Here is a 17,291-nt window from a genome sequence, read left to right on the forward strand (position 1 = left end):
TCTTTTTTTGAAAAAAATGGGGTCTATTAGACCCTAGATCTCTCCTCTGTCCTCAAAGCATCTGACCACACCAAGATCAGTGTGATAAAATGCTTTCCCAATTTCCCAAAGGCGCTGTTTACACCCAGCGAAATCTAAGTCATGAAATGCTCGTAGCTTCCGGTTTCTTAGGCCATAGAGATGATTGGAGCCATTCTGGTCTCTGATCAGCTCTATGGTCAGCTGGCTGAACCACCGTCTGCATTCTCAGGTTCCCTGTTGGGACAGGAGAGCCAGAGAAAACCATGGAAGATGGTGGGGGGGACATTCCCTCCCACTGCTTGTAAAAGCAATCTAGATACTAATTAGCTGCTAGGATTGCTTTTACATGAAAGCTGACCGCTGGCTGAAAAGAATGATACCAAGGTGATACCTAAACTCGCAGGCATCATTCTGGTATAACCACTCAAAGTCCAGCACATACCAATATGTTGCTGGTCCTTGTTGGGCATATATTGTAATCTTTTTTTTCATGCAGCCTGTGGGCTGCATGAAAAAAAGAGATTGATCGGTGGGTATGCCCACCATTAGAATACCTCCCTTCATCCACCCACTTCTAATGATGGGCATACATGCACCAATTTGTTTTTAACTGTGGTGGTGAAATTACCTCCTACAGCGCTGGAGTCACAGTTTTATGTATCGTGGGAGCAAAAGCTATTGCTGTCAAGATAAATAAATCCGCACTGCAGCCGAATGGTGTACCTGCTAAGCAAATGATGATTAACAAGTCAACAAAATTAATTGCAAGTCCTAGTTGCAATCTCGAAACACCTAATACGAGGACAATATGTGACCGGTCTAAACTATGTGGCATGTTCACCAATGCCAGGAGCATGGCGGACAAGATGGGTGAACTAGAGATACTGTTGTATGAGGAGGATTTGGATTTTGTGGGAATTTCAGAGACCTGGTTCAACAGCTCTCATGATTGGCTGGCAAACATTCAAGGGTATACCCTATACCGCAAGGATAGAGAGGGTAAAAAAGGGGGAGGGGTATGCCTATATATCAAGAATAATGTACAAATGAATGTGAGAGATGACATCACTGAGGGAGCTAGAGAGGAGGTGGAATCCTTATGGGTAGAGCTCCAAAGGGATGAAGCTAAGGGGAAAATAATACTGGGAGTATGCTATAGGCCCCCTAACCTGAGGGAGGAAGTGGAGACAGATCTCCTATCACAATTTAGATTAGCAGCAAGGATGGGAAGTGTTATCATAATAGGGGATTTTAATTATCCAGACATAGACTGGGCGGAGGGAACCGCGCATTCATTTAAGGCTCGCCAGTTCCTTAATGTCTTGCAGGACAATTTTATGGGTCAGATGGTAGACGCACCAACTAGAAATAAAACATTACTGGATCTACTGATTACCAACAATACAGACCTGATCACGGATGTGGAAATACGGGGCAATTTAGGTAACAGCGATCGCAGGTCAATTAGTTTCAGTATAAATCACACAAATAGGAAACATAAAGGGAATGCAAAGACACTGAATTTCAAAAGAGCCAACTTCCCTAAACTACAAACCTTGCTAAAAGGCATGAATTGGGATAAAATATTAGGAACAAAGAATACGGAGGAGAGATGGGTTTGCTTTAAGAGCATATTAAATAAGGGCATTAGCCAATGTATCCCATTGGGTAATAAAATTTAAAGAGCGAACAAAAGTCCTGGATGGCTTAACTCCAATGTAAAAATGCATATAAAAGCAAAGGAGAAGGCCTTCAAAAAATACAGGGTTGAGGGATCATCCTCAGCATTCAGACTTTATAAAGAATGCAACAAGAAATGTTAGGGTGCAATTAGGACAGCTAAGAAAGAACATGAAAGACACATAGCGGAGGACAGCAAAAAAAATTCCAAGAAATTCTTTAAGTATGTTAACAGTAAAAAAGGGAGGACAGACCATATTGGCCCCATTAAGAATGAGGAAGGACATCTGGTTACAAAGGATGGGGAGATGGCGAAGGTATTGAATTTATTCTTCTCCTCAGTCTTCACGAGTGAATCGGGGGGCTTCAGTAACCAAAACTGCAGTGTTTATCCTCCTGACACAAGACAGGAAGCACCTCCATGGTTAACAGAGGACAGAATTAAAATTAGACTTGAGAAACTTAACATTAATAAATCACCGGGACCAGATGGCTTGCATCCGAGGGTACTTAGGGAACTCAGTCAAGTGATTGCCAGACCGTTGTTCCAAATTTTTACAGATAGTTTACTGACTGGAATGGTACCAGCTGATTGAAAAGCCAATGTAGCACCAATATTTAAAAAGGGCCCAAAATACATCCCTGGGAATTACAGACCAGTTAGCCTAACATCAATAATATGTAAACTCTTGGAGGGGATGATAAGGGACTATATACAAGATTTTAGTAATAAGAACGGTATCATTAGCAGTAATCAGCATGGATTCATGAAGAATCGTTCTTGTCAAACCAATCTATTAACCTTCTATGAGGAGGTGAGTTGCCATCTAGATAAAGGAAGGCCCGTAGATGTGGTGTATCTGGATTTTGCAAAAGCATTTGACACAGTTCCCCATAAAAGTTTACTGTACAAATTAAGGTCCGTTGGCATGGACCATAGAGTGAGTACATGGATTGAAAACTGGCTATAAGGGCGAGTTCAGAGGGTGGTGATAAATGGGGAGTACTCAGAATGGTCAGGGGTGGCTAGTGGGGTTCCCCAGGGTTCTGTGCTGGGACCAATCCTATTTAATTTGTTCATAAACGATCTGGAGGATGGGATAAACAGTTCAATCTCTGTATTTGCAGACGATACTAAGCTAAGCAGGGCAATAACTTCTCCGCAGGATGTGGAAACCTTGCAAAAAGACCTGAACAAATTAATGGGGTGGGCGACTACATGGCAAATGAGGTTCAATGTAGAAAAATGTAAAATAATGCATTTGGGTGGCAAAAATATGAATGCAATCTATACACTGGGGGGAGAACCTCTGGGGGAATCTAGGATGGAAAAGGACCTGGGGGTCCTAGTAGATGATAGGCTCAGCAATGGCATGCAATGCCAAGCTGCTGCTAACAAAGCAAACAGAATATTGGCATGCATTAAAAAGGGGATCAACTCCAGAGATAAAACGATAATTCTCCCACTCTACAAGGCTCTGATCCGGCCGCAACTGGAGTATGCTGTCCAGTTCTGGGCACCAGTCCTCAGGAAGGATGTACTGGAAATGGAGCTAGTACAAAGAAGGGCAACAAAGCTAATAAAGGGTCTGGAGGATCTTAATTATGAGGAAAGGTTGCGAGCACTGAACTTATTCTCTCTGGAGAAGAGACGCTTGAGAGGGGATATGATTTTAATATACAAATACCGTACTGGTGACCCCACAATAGGGATAAAACTTTTTCGCAGAAGAGAGTTTAACAAGACTCGTTGCCACTCATTAAAATTAGAAGAAAAGAGGTTTAACCTTAAACTACGTAGAGGGTTCTTTACTGTAAGAGCAGCAATGATGTGGAATTCCCTTCCACAGGAGGTGGTCTCAGCGGGGAGCATTGATAGCTTCAAGAAACTATTAGATAATCATCTGAATGACCGCAACAATAAAACAAAGTAACATTACAGTATAACAGTAAGACTTACCATACCTGCAAAGCAAATACAAAAAAAACATAGTAAAAAATAAAACATTTTTTAACGCAATCTGTGCCTAAAATATATATATGCCGAAGCATGGGGGCATCCGCCCCAAAAGTTAGGAGCAAATCGCTCCTCCACCCCTGCTGGCCCCATGCTTCGGCATATATGCTCTTTTTTTTAACTGTGGTGGTGAAATCACCTCTGACAGCGCTGGAGTCATGGCTTTATGTATTGTGGGAGCAAACGCTGTTGCTGTCAAGATAAATAAATCCGCGCTGCAGCTGAATGGCATACCTGAAAACAAAAAAATGGCTAACAATACAATACAATAAAACATTGCAGAATAGAATACAGTAAAAAAGAGCAGAACAATAGAGCGAGAATAGAGAGAGAGAGAACAATAAAACGACAACTATTTTTGCTTTATTTATTTTATTTTTTTGTGTTTTTTTCTTTTTATTTTTTTACTTTTTTTTTTTTTTTTTACACTTTTATTTGTAACTGTAACTGTAACGGTTCGGTTCCAGGTTCGGGTCTCTCAAAATGCGATGGCATCTTGGGAGACCTTGTGAAAGTGTGCCTAGTCTGTGCAATGCTGTACCCTACGCTAATCCTCAACTATTGTATGGTAGCATTCAAAACATTCACCAATGCAAACACCAGGATTGTCAGGACAGGAGGGACAAAAATAGCGGCGTCACGCCTATATCCACACTTTCTACAGACACAACATTTTCTTTGGGGGGGCTTGTTGGGTAGGGGTACTCGGGAGGACATACGGAAAATGCCTCTCATGCAGCCGGCTTACTGCATTTGGATTGGGAAGGTGAGGTGGAGCACCGTCGGGAAACAGAAGGGCTCTGACGATCTCTTCCTGGAATTTAGGGAAGGATCCAGTCTGTCCTGAAGCTCTGTATAGCACATGAGCGTTCAGCAAAGCCAATTGAAATAAGTATACAGACACTTTCTTGTACCAGCATCTGGCCTTATGGGCAATTAGGTACGGCGCTAACAACTGGTCGTTGAGGTCCACCCCTCCCATATTTTGGTTATATTCATGGACACAGAGGGGTTTCTCCACAACACCAGTCGCTGTAGGAATTTGGACCGTCGTGTCTGCATGAAGGGAGGAAAGAACGAAAACATTCTTATTATCCCTCCGCTTCACAGCGAGCAAGTTATTACACTTCAAGTAGGCTCTCTCCCCTAGCCTAAGATGGGAATCTACAAGCCGCTGGGGAAAGCTCCGGCAATAAGATTGCACGGTGCCACATGCTCCAATCTGATGATCAAACAAGTGATTAAAAGTGGCACGCTTGTGTAATAATTGTCGACATACAAATGGTACCCCTTTCCGAATAAGGGTGACACCAAGTCCCACACAATCTTGCCAGCGCTCCCTATGTAGTCAGGGCAGTTTGTCGGCTCTACGTGACTATCTCTTCCCTCATAAACCATAAAACAACATGTATAGCGTGTGGCCCTGTCACAGAGCCTATACATCTTGACCCCGTATCTGGCATGCTTGCTGGGAAGATACTGTTTGAATGACAAGTTGCCAGAAAACTTAATCAGGGACTCATCAACACAGACAACTTCATGGGGAGTAAACAAGTCTGCAAAACATTGGTTGAAGTGGTTTACAAGTGGCCGAATTTTGTAGAGCCGATTGTATTCAGGGTCTCCACGAGGACGACAGAGTTCATTGTTGTTGAAGTGCATAAACCGCAAAATATGCTCGTATCGTGCCCTGGCCATGGAAGCAGAGAACATGGGCATATAGTGAATTGGGTCAGTGGACCAATATGACCGCAACTCACTCCTTTTAGTTATGCCCATGTCGAGGGATAAGCCCAGAAAGGTCTTAAATTTGGAAACCGTAATTGGTTTCCAATCTCTGGCAAGGGAGGACTGGGGATTAGCGGTGATGTATTGACCAGCATACAAATTGCTTTGGTCCACAATAGATCTATAGAGATCTTCTGTGAAAAACAGCGAATAAAAATCAAGTGACGTAAAATCAACTGTTTCCACCTGAATGCTGGGTTGGCCAGTGAATGGGGGAAGTACGGGTGCTGCAGAATTGGTGGATTCCCAATTAGGATTGGCGAATGCAGCAGGAAGGGCACTATGGGCACGACGTTCCTGTGTTCGTCTTCTTCTTGGTGGCAGCGGGACACTACTTGTGCTTGCCATCTCACCAGCTTAAACTGCACTTATGGGACTCGCCACATCACCACGTGTTACTGCAGTGCTGGATTGACTACGACCAGGGTGTACTAGGCTGCTGGTGCTTGCCAGTTCACCAGAAGGAATAGCGGCGCTAGTACTTCTCTGCTCCATACGAGAGCCCTGCGGTTCTTGCACCTCAACAGCAGAAGTCGTCTACAGGATCGTATTCTGAGCCTGAATCTGACAGATGAGTGACTTCCTCTTCACTATCTGCCATGCACAGAAATGTGTAGGCCTCTTCACTACTGTACCTACGATTTGCCATTTTGGGCTCTAAATTTATTGGTACAGTAGTGAGACTCACAGGTAAAAAAGCTCCTAGGCTGTCAGCAACTGTATCAAAGGCTACCAAAAAAACTGTTAAATCTGGGAGGCAGGGACGTACAGGTACGCCCATTTGCCTGCCCGTGCCATTCTGCCGACGTACATCGACGTGCGGCGGTCAGCAACTGGTTAAAATAAATAATTTTTCTCCTACACTGATGTGCGCTGATGAGGCTGCACTGATGAGGCGGCACTGATAGGGTGGCACGGATGAAAAGGCACTAATATGCAGCACTGATGGTCACTGATAGGTGGCACTGAAATGCAGCACTGATGAGCACTGATAGGTGGCACTGATGGGCAATGATAGGTGGCACTGACTGGCGGCATTGATGGCAACTGATGAGCGGCACTGATGGGCACTAAAAGGTTGCACTGATTGGCCTCACTGGTTGGCACAGACTGGTGTCACTGATGGAAACAGAATGGCAACACTGATGGGCACTGTTGGGGCTGCATTGTAATTAGGGCACTGATGATTAGTGCCCTGATTACCTTTACACGTTTTTGCTGTGAGGAGATGCCGCTTATCAGCGATTGGACACAGCCGATCACATGGCTATCAGTGCCGCCTTATCTGTGCCTATCAGTGCCCATCAGTGCCGCCTCATCAGCGCATGTCAATGAAGGAGAAAAATTACCTGTTTACAAAATTTTATAATAAACTATGAAACATGAATTTTTTTTTTTTTCAAAATGTCTTTTTTTTGTTTGTTTAGCAAAAAATAAAAACCCCAGTGGTGATTAAATACCACCAAAAGAAAGCTCTATTTGTGTGAAAAAATTTTTAAAAATTTCATTTGGGTACAGTGTTGCATGACCGCGCAATTGTCATTCAAAGTGTAACAGCGCTGAAAGCTGAAAATTGGTCTGGGCAGGAGGGGGGTTTAAGTGCCTAGTAAGCAAGTGGTTAAGCTACGGAGCAACTGTACTTGCAAATGTGTACAGTCTATTTGTCTTTGGTAAAGCAACCCTAAAGTGAAATAGCCAGATCACCAGGTGGAAATAAAGGGAACAAAAGATGAAGGACTTTTTTTAACTTTGAAGTGTCACATAGTTACACTTTATTCAAGTCTACATACAGCAGCATTGTGTGTTGCATTGAAGTGTAATGACATGCCATGCCATACACTAAACTGCAGAAAAAAATTCAGCATGCCTGCATTTTTCGGAACCACACTTCAAACCAGCATTGTGGTATAAATAGGGTACATAGAAAACCGTGCAAAAAAAACACTACCCTAATGCCGTGTACACACGGGCGGTTTTTTTGACCAGACTGGTCCGACGGGACGAATCCGTCAGACAATCCGACCATGTGTGGGCTTCATCGGACCTGCAGCGTACTTTTTGGGTCAAAAATTAGACAGACTTTAGATTTGGAACATGTTTCAAATCTTTCCGACAGACTCGAGTCCGGTCGAAAAATCAGTTCGTCTGTATGCTAGTCCGACGGACGAAAACCGACGCTAGAGCAGCTATTGGCTACGTGCTATCAACTTATTTTAGTCCAGTCGTACGTCACCACGTATGAATCCATCGGACTTTGGTGTGATCGTGTGTGTGCAAGTCCGTTCGTTTGAAATTCCGTCGGAAGTTCATCAAAAGTCCGTTGAAGGTCCGTCAGAAAGACCTTTGATCCCGAAAAGTCCGCCCGTGTGTACACGGCATAAGACAGGATTTATGTTAATGGCTGAATCACCAGGTGAAAATAAAGGAAAGAAAGGCTAAAAGAAAATAATACAGTCACCACATTTAGGATACCAAGGAATGGTAAGCTGCAATATATAAAATGTTTGGATTTGGATATGCTTTAAATATTTTAATGCATTTACTGAAATATTTATATGTTTTTCTGTCTTTTTTTGAGGATACATTATAGACACTAGTGCTTCAAGTTCTCTTTTTCCTTATGCATTTACAAACAACCAGAAGAGTATGCTAACAAGCCATCATCCATTACCTAATTATATTTATCCAGACAGAGAAAATTGAAAAAAGTCAATGGCAGAAAATATTGTTTCTCATTTGGCAAACAAAGACTAATTTTACAGCTTAATTATTCCTAGTAGTGCTATGGAAAGAGTTTTCTGTTAATCATGGCGAAGATATTTCTCTGAGGTTTGAAATGTGAGTTGACTTCCAATTAAGTCTTGTTCCCCTCTTGTAGTTGAGTCTTCTAATGGGATTTAAATGCTTGTGAGTCTTTGTTGGAGCCAAAGATGTGTGTTCCCCTGGCAGAGATAAAATATCCCACTATACAAAGTATAATAGGTCTGGTATACGTTTCCATGGTTATATTTACATATTTCTTTCAAAATATGTTTTTAGAAGAACAGCGTAAAAAAAAACAAGATTTTTTATATACTGTATAATGGTCATCTTGAGATACATGGAGAATTAACGTTTTGTTCTTGTACTGTAAAAGTCTAGGTGTAGTGTACGATACTGTACTGTGCAGTGCAGTGCTACAATACTTCTCTTTATGACACTTTGGGGTTGATTCGCTAAAGGCAAATAGGCTATTCACTTTGTAAGGGACTTTACCTTTATCTTAATCTCTGTGAATGAGGTGAAGCTCTACGGATTTTCATCATCCAATCAAGTCCAAGTACAAATACATTTTTTTCCCTTGCATTTAATTGGGTATTCTTTGCCTGTAGCAAATTACCTCCTTTGCCTCAGGTTATTCTGGAAATGTATTTTTGTTTGCCACCAACTGATATGTCCCAAAGCCACAATGTTTACAAGATTTTTATCACCATCACTTGGTTATTAGTATGACAGCTATACTTTACATATTAATTTATTTGTACATGTAACAATTTCTACACAATTCCTAATTTGAAAGCTGTTACATGTATGTACAAGTGTATTTGTGGTTATAATAGCATAAAGTGATGCTAAAGTCAAATTTTTTTTTTTAACCTAAAAATAACAAACATGTTATACTTACCTGCTCTGTGCAGTGAATTTTCACAGAGCAGCCCAGATCCTCCTATTCTTGGGTCCCTCTTCGGTGCTTCTGACCACTTCCTCCTGTTGAGTGCCCCCACAGCAAGCAGCTTGCTATGGGGGCACCTGAGTCACAGCTCCCTGTGTCCATTCGGACACAGAGCCGTGGCTCCGCCTGCCCCTTTTATCTCCTCATGAGGAGGGGAGTCCCTGGCAGCTGAGATACTCCTGCAACATTGCTGGATCTAGATGGGCTCAGGTAAGTATTAGGGGGGCTAAGGCGGGGCTTCTGCACACAGAAGGCTTTTTTTCTTAATATAGAATGCATTAAGATGAAAAACATTCTGCCTTTACAACCACTTTAAACTGTATACTGTTTTCTCTAGTTGTTTAACCACTTGCCTACCGGGAACTTTCACCCCCTTCCTGCCCAGGCCAATTTTCACCTTTGAGCGCTGTCACTTTGAATGACAATTGTGCAGTCATGCAACACAGTACCCATATGAAATTGTTATAATTTTTTCCACACAAATATAACTTTATTTTGGTGATATTTAATCACCACTGGGTTTTTTTATTTTCTGCTAAACAAAGGACCAAAAAGTTTGAATTTTTTTTTCATGGTTTGTTATAAAATTATGTAAACATGTAATTTGTCTCCTTCACTGATGTGCACTGATGAGGCTACACTGATAGGTGGCACTGATAAGCGGCACTGATAGTCACTGGTAGGCAGCACTGATGGGTACAGATAGGTGACACTGATGAGAAACCACTGGTGGTCACTGATTGGCAGCACTGGTGGGCACTGATTGGCAGCATTGGTGGACACTGTTGGCACTGCACTGATAATCAGGGCACTGAAAATAAATCCATGCCCTGATTATTTGTGCCAATGTCCTCTTAACACAACCTGGGTTTCGGCTCTCATCTCACGCTGTCAACGTGGGGAAAGAAAATCCGATAACTTTACTTCCATGATCAGCTGTCATTGGATACAGCTGATCACATGGTAAAGGGCCACTGTGATTGGCCCTTTACCCCAATCTGTGATTAGCTGAGTGCGATCACAGGAGGACATCTATGTATACCCTACCGGCAAAGTAAGCCCGCGCTGTAGCCATCTTTCGGCTATAGCGCGGGCAGGAAGTGGTTAAGAGAGACTTCTGAAATGTATTAGGTTGGTCACTTGCCGCCCTCCAACAGTACATTTACCATTGGCAGGTGCCCCCCCGAGCTCCACGCATACGTCGCTGTGCACATATGCACTGGTGATTGCCGCCAGATATATATCATTTGGTGTTAGGCCAAATACAGTGGGGCAAAAAAGTATTTAGTCAGCCACCAATTGTGCAAGTTCTCCCACTTAAAAAAATGAGAGAGGCCTGTAATTGTCATCATAGGTATACCTCAACTATGTGAGACAAAATGTGGAAACAAATCCAGACAATCACATTTTCTGATTTTTGAAAGAATTTATTTGCAAATTATGGTGGAAAATAAGTATTTTGTCAATATCAAAAGTTCATCTCAATACTTTGTTATATATCCTTTGTTGGCAATATCAGAGGTCAAACATTTTCTGTAAGTCTTCACAAGGTTGTCACACACTGTTGCTGGTATGTTGGCCCATTCCTTCATGCAGATCTCCTCTAGAGCAGTGATGTTTTGGGGCTGTCGCTGGGCAACACGGACTTTCAACTCTCTCCAAAGGTTTTCTATGGGATTGAGATCTGGAGACTGGCTAGTCCACTCCAGGACCTTGAAATGCTTCTTATAAAGCCACTCCTTCGTTGCCCTGGCGGTGTGTTTGGGATCATTGTCATGCTGAAAGACCCAGCCACGTTTCATCTTTAATGCCCTTGCTGATGGGAGGAGGTTTGCACTCAAAATCTCACGATACATGGCCCCATTCATTCTTTCATGTACATGGATCAGTCGTCCTGATCCGTTTGCAGAGAAACAGCCCCAAAGCATGTTGCCACCCCCATGCTTCACAGTAGGTATGGTGTTCTTTGGTTGCAACTCAGTATTCTCTCTCCTCCAAACATGACGAGTTGTGTTTCTACCAAACAGTTCTACTTTGGTTTCATCTGACCATATGACATTTTCCCAATCCTCTTCTGGATCATCCAAATGCTCTCTAGCAAACCTCAGACGGGCCCGAACATGTACTGGCTTAAGCAGGGGGACACCTCTGGAACTGCAGGATCTGAGTCCCTGGCGGCGTAGTGTGTTACTGATGGTAGCCTTTGTTACGTTGGTCCCAGTTCTCTGCACGTCATTCACTAGGTCCCCCCGTGTGGTTCTGGGATTTTTGATCACAGTCCTTGTGATCATTTTGACCCCACGGGGTGAGATCTTGCGTGGAGCCCCAGATCGAGGGAGATTATCACTGGTCTTGTATGTCTTCCATTTTCTAATTATTATTATTATTATTATACAGGATTTATATAGCGCCAACAGTTTGCGCAGCGCTTTACAACATGAGGGCAGACAGTACACTTACAATACAAATCAATACAGGAGGGATCAGAGGGCCCTGCTCGTTAGAGCTTACAATCTAGAAGGTAGGGTCAAGTGGAAACAAAAAAGGTAATAACTGTGGGGGATGAGCTGATGGAAAAAATGAAAATACAGTGATTAGGTGTGGGTAGGGTAAGCTTCTCTGAAGAGGAGGGTTTTCAGGGATTGTCTAAAAGCTAATAAAGTAGGAGATAAGCGGACAGATTGGGATAGGGCATTATTGCTCCCACAGTTGATTTCTTCACACTAAGCTGCTTGCCTATTGCAGATTCAGTCTTCCTAGCCTGGTGCAGGTCTACAATTTTGTTTCTGTTGTCCTTCGACAGCTCTTTGGTCTTCACCATAGTGGAATTTGAAGTGTGACTGTTTGAGGTTGTGGACAGGTGTCTTTTATAGGACAGAGGAGCATCTTAAAGAAGATACAGGTCTGTGAGAGCCAGAAATCTTGCTTGTTTGTAGGTGACCAAATACTTATTTTCCACCATAATTTGCAAATAAATTCTTTCAAAAATCAGACAATGTGATTGTCTGGATTTGTTTCCACATTTTGTCTCTCATAGTTGAGGTATAACTATGATGACAATTACAGGCCTCTCTCATCTTTTTAAGTAGGAAAACTTGCACAATTGGTGGCTGACTAAATACTTTTTTGCCCCACTGTAATTAAATTTTAGTCTAATCTGACCATAACACCTTTTTCCATGTGGCCTCAGAATCTTCAAAGTGCATTTTAGCAAAGCTCAGTCGTGACTGCATGTGGGCTTTTTTCCTGCAACCCTCCCACACAACCCACATTTGTGGAGAATTTCTGATATTGTTGTCACGTGCACACAATGACCACTCTTTGTCATAAACTCCTGCAACTGCTTGAGAGTTACTGTGTGCCTCTTGGTAGCCTCTCTGACCAGTTTCCTACTGGCTCTCTCATGCAGTTTGGAGCGACGTCCTGATCCAAAGGGTCTATGTTGTACCAAATAGGGATGAGCTTCGAGTTTGAGTCGAACGTAAGTTCGACTTGAACATCAGATGTTTTCCCATTCGCCGAACAGTGAATTTTAAGGGGCATTCGCAGCAAATTCGAGCACCCCATAATGCACTGCAAGACCGCATGATGAGTGGCCAAAGCATACACCTGATCTGCATGCTTTGACCACAGCACGCTCCTCAACGAGAGCCATAATTGGCCAAAGGCAGGGTGCCTTTGGCCAATCATGGCTCTGGGGGACTAAGTCCATGCCCCACACTATATAAGGCTACTTACACAGCGCCCGTATAGTGTGTTATAGCGGACGGAGATGGAGAGATTGAGCTAGATTAGGCAGGCAGTTTAGTTAGTTAGTGGCAGTGTATTTGATATGTATAGAGTCAGACTAGTATATATACTCTGCATTCAGCATAGCCTATATATACAGTGTAAACTCTATATACTCTGCATTCAGCGCAACTTTTATATACAGTGTAAACTCTATATATATACTTTGCATTCAGCGTAGCCTATACAGTGGGGACAGAAAGTATTCAGACCCCCTTAAATTTTTCACTCTTTGTTATATTGCAGCCATTTGCTAAAATCATTTAAGTTCATTTTTTTTCCTCATTAATGTACACACAGCACCCCATATTGACAGAAAAACACAGAATTGTTGACATCTTTGCAGATTTATTAAAAAAGAAAAACTGAAATATCACATGGTCCTAAGTATTCAGACCCGTTTCTCATTATTTAGTAGAAGCACCCTTTTGATCTAATACAGCTATGAGTCTTTTTGGGAAAGATGCAACAAGTTTTTCACACCTGGATTTGGGGATCCTCTGCCATTCCTCCTTGCAGATCCTCTTCAGTTCTGTCAGGTTGGATGGTAAACGTTGCTGGACAGCCATTTTTAGGTCTCTCCAGAGATGCTCAATTGGGTTTAAGTCAGGACTCTGGCTGGGCCATTCAAGAACAATCACGGAGTTGTTGTGAAGCCACTCCTTTATTTTAGCTGTGTGCTTAGGATCATTGTTTTGTTGGAAGGTAAACCTTTGGCCCAGTCTGAGGTCCTGAGCACTCTGGAGAAGGTTTTCGCCCAGGATATCCCTGTACTTGGCCGCATACATCTTTTCCTCGATTGCAACCAGTCGTCCTGTCCCTGCAGCTGAAAACGCCCCCACAGCATGATGCTGCCACCACCATGCTTCACTGTTGGGACTGTATTGGACAGGTGATGAGCAGTGCCTGGTTTTCTCCACACATACCGCTTAGAATTAAGGCCAAAAAGTTCTATCTTGGTCTCATCAGACCAGAGAATCTTATTTCTCACCATCTTGGAGTCCTTCAGATGTTTTTTAGCAAACTCCATGCAGGCTTTCATGTGTCTTGCACTGAAGAGAGGCTTCCGTTGGGCCACTCAGCCATAAAGCCCTGACTGGTGGAGGGCTGCAGTGATGGTTGACTTTCTACAACTTTCTCCCATCTCCTGACTGCATCTCTGGAGCTCAGCCACAGTGATCTTTGGGTTCTTCTTTACCTCTTTCACCAAGGCTCTTCTCCCCCGATAGCTCAGTTTGGCCGGACGGCCAGCTCTAGGAAGGGTTCTGGTCGTCCCAAACATCTTCCATTTAAGGATTATGGAGGCCACTGTGCTCTTAAGTGCAGCAGAAATTTTTTTGTAACCTTGGCCAGATCTGTGCCTTGCCACAATTCTGTCTCTGAGCTCTTCAGGCAGCTCCTTTGACCTCATGATTCTCATTTGCTCTGACATGCCCTGTGAGCTGTAAGGTCTTATATAGACAGGTGTGTGGCTTTCCTAATCAAGTCCAGTCAGTATAATCAAACACAAATGGACTCAAATGAAGGTGTAGAACCATCTCAAGGATGATAAGAAGAAATGGACAGTCAGTACAGGTAGTGTATTTGATATATACAGTCAGACTTATATATATATATATATATATATATATATATATATATATATATATATATACACACAGTATCTTACAAAAAATGAGTACACCCCTCTCATTTTTGTAAATATTATATTATATCTTTTCATGTGACAACACTGAAGAAATTATACTTTGCTACAATGTAAAGTAGTGAGTGTACAGCTTGTATAACAGTGTAAATTTGCTGTCTCCTCAAAATAACTCAACACACAGCCAATAATGTCTAAACTGCTGGCAACAAAAGTGAGTACACCCCTAAGTGACAATGTCCAAATTGGGCCCAAAGTGTCAATATTTTGTGTGGCCACCATTATTTTCCAGCACTGCCCTAACCCTCTTGGGCATGGAGTTCATCAGAGCTTTACAGGTTGTCATTGGAGTCCTCTTCCACTCCATCATGACGACATCACGGAGCTGGTGGATGTTAGAGACCTTGCGCTCCTCCACCTTCCGTTTGAGGATGCCCCACAGATGCGCAATAGGGTTTAGGTCTGGAGACATGCTTGGCCAGTCCATCACCTTTACCCTCAGCTTCTTTAGCAAGGCAGTGGTCCTCTTGGAGGTGTGTTTGGGGTCGTTTTCATGTTGGAATCCTGCCCTGCGGCCCAGTCTCCGAAGGGAGGGGATCATGCTCTGCTTCAGTATGTCACAGTACATGTTGGCATGCATGGTTCCCTCAATGAACTGTAGCTCGCCAGTGCTGGCAGCACTCATGCAGCCCCAGACCATGACACTCCTACCACTATGCTTGACTGTAGGCAAGACACACTTGTCTTTGTACTCCTCACCTGGTTGCCGCCACACACGCTTGACACCATCTTAACCAAATAAGTTTATCTTGGTCTCATCAGACCACAGGACATGGTTCCAGTAATCCATGTCCTTAGTCTGCTTATCTTCAACAAACATTTTACTGCCTTCCTTGTGCATCATCTTTTGAAGAGGCTTCCTTCTGGGACGACAGCCATGCAGACCAATTTGATGCAATCTGTGGCGTATGGTCTGAGCACTGACAGGATGACCCCACACCCCTTTAACCTCTGCAGCAATGCTGGCAGCACTCATATGTCTATTTCCCAAAGACAACCTTTAGATACGACACTGAGCACGTGCACTCAACTTCTTTGGTCGACCATGGCGAGGTCTGTTCTGAGTGGAACCTGTCCTGTTAAACGGCTTAATGGTCTTGGCCACCGTGCTGCAGCTCAGTTTCAGGGTCTTGGCAATCTTCTTATAACCTAGGCCATCTTTATGTAGAGCAACAACTCTTTTTTTCGATCCTCAGAGAGCTCTTTGCCATGAGGTGCCATGTTGAACTTCCAGTGACCAGTATGAGAGAGTGAGAGCGATAACACCGAATTTAATACACCTGCTCCCCATTCACACCTGAGACCTTGTAAAACTAGCGAGTCACATGACATTGAGGAGGGAAATGGATTATTGAGCCCAATTTGGACATTTTCACTTAGGGGTGTACTCACTTTTGTTGCCAGAGGTTTAGACATTAGGCTACTTTCACACTGAGGCGCTTTATAGGCGTTAAAGCACCTCTCCTGTCACTCCCATGTGAAAGCCAAAGTGCTTTCACACTGGAGCGGTGCGTTTGTGGTACGTTAAAAAAAGTCCTGCAAGCAGCATCTTTGGGACGCTTTAGGAGCGGTGTATACATCGCTCCTAAAGCGCCCCTGCCCATTGAAATCAATGGGCAGCAGCGCCGAAGCGCCTACAAAGCAATTCGGCAGCGGCGCTACACAGGCGCTATTAACCCCTTCATCGGCCGCTAACAGGGGTTAAAAGTGCCCCGCTAGCAGTCAAAAGCACTGATAAAACGACTGTAAATCGCCGCTAAAAATAGTGGTGCTTTACCACCGATTCCCCCACCGCCTCAGTGTGAAAGTGGCCTAATGACTGTGTGTTGAGGTATTTTGAGGGGACTGTTATACAAGCTGTATTTACACTGTTATACAAGCTGTACAGTCACTACTTTACATTGTAGCGAAGTGTCATTTCTTCAATGTTGTCACGTGAAAAGATATAATAAAATATTTACAAAAATGCGAGATGAGATATATATATATATATATATATATATATATATATATATATATATATATATACACATACGCACATAATCTATAACTTTCAGTCAGACTAAATAATATACACTGATTTGGGTTATGTTTACCTAAATTTATTAACCTAAGATTTTTTGCTAAATTTTATAACAGAAACTAAGAACAAACATGTTTTGTTTTTTTTTGTGAGAAAAGAATTATATAAATTTGCGTACCGTCTTGCATGACCGAGCAATTGTCAGTTAATGTAGCACAGTGTTGAATAGTAAAAAATGGCTTTGTCGTGAAGGGTGTAATTGGTTAAAGGCAAGCTATAATGGTTTTCTGTTGTTTATTTTTTCTTTTACTTTATTTCTTTCTTTAATGTATATGTTTTTAAACTAATATTTTATATTTTTTTAATCTACAGTGGATATATAGGGGGTCATTTACTATAGCGCCAAAAAATTCTCCTGCAGTACCAAAAAATAACTCTCAAAAAAGGCCAGAAAGACTTCAACTCTCAGAAAGTCAGCGCTAATGCAAATGGAAAGCAGCGCTATTGCGGCTGTAATACCTGTCAGATCACATATGCTGGAATAGTGGAAGTCAAT

This window comes from Aquarana catesbeiana, linkage group LG03 (assembly GCF_042186555.1).
Source record: "Aquarana catesbeiana isolate 2022-GZ linkage group LG03, ASM4218655v1, whole genome shotgun sequence".
NCBI lineage: Eukaryota > Metazoa > Chordata > Amphibia > Anura > Ranidae > Aquarana > Aquarana catesbeiana.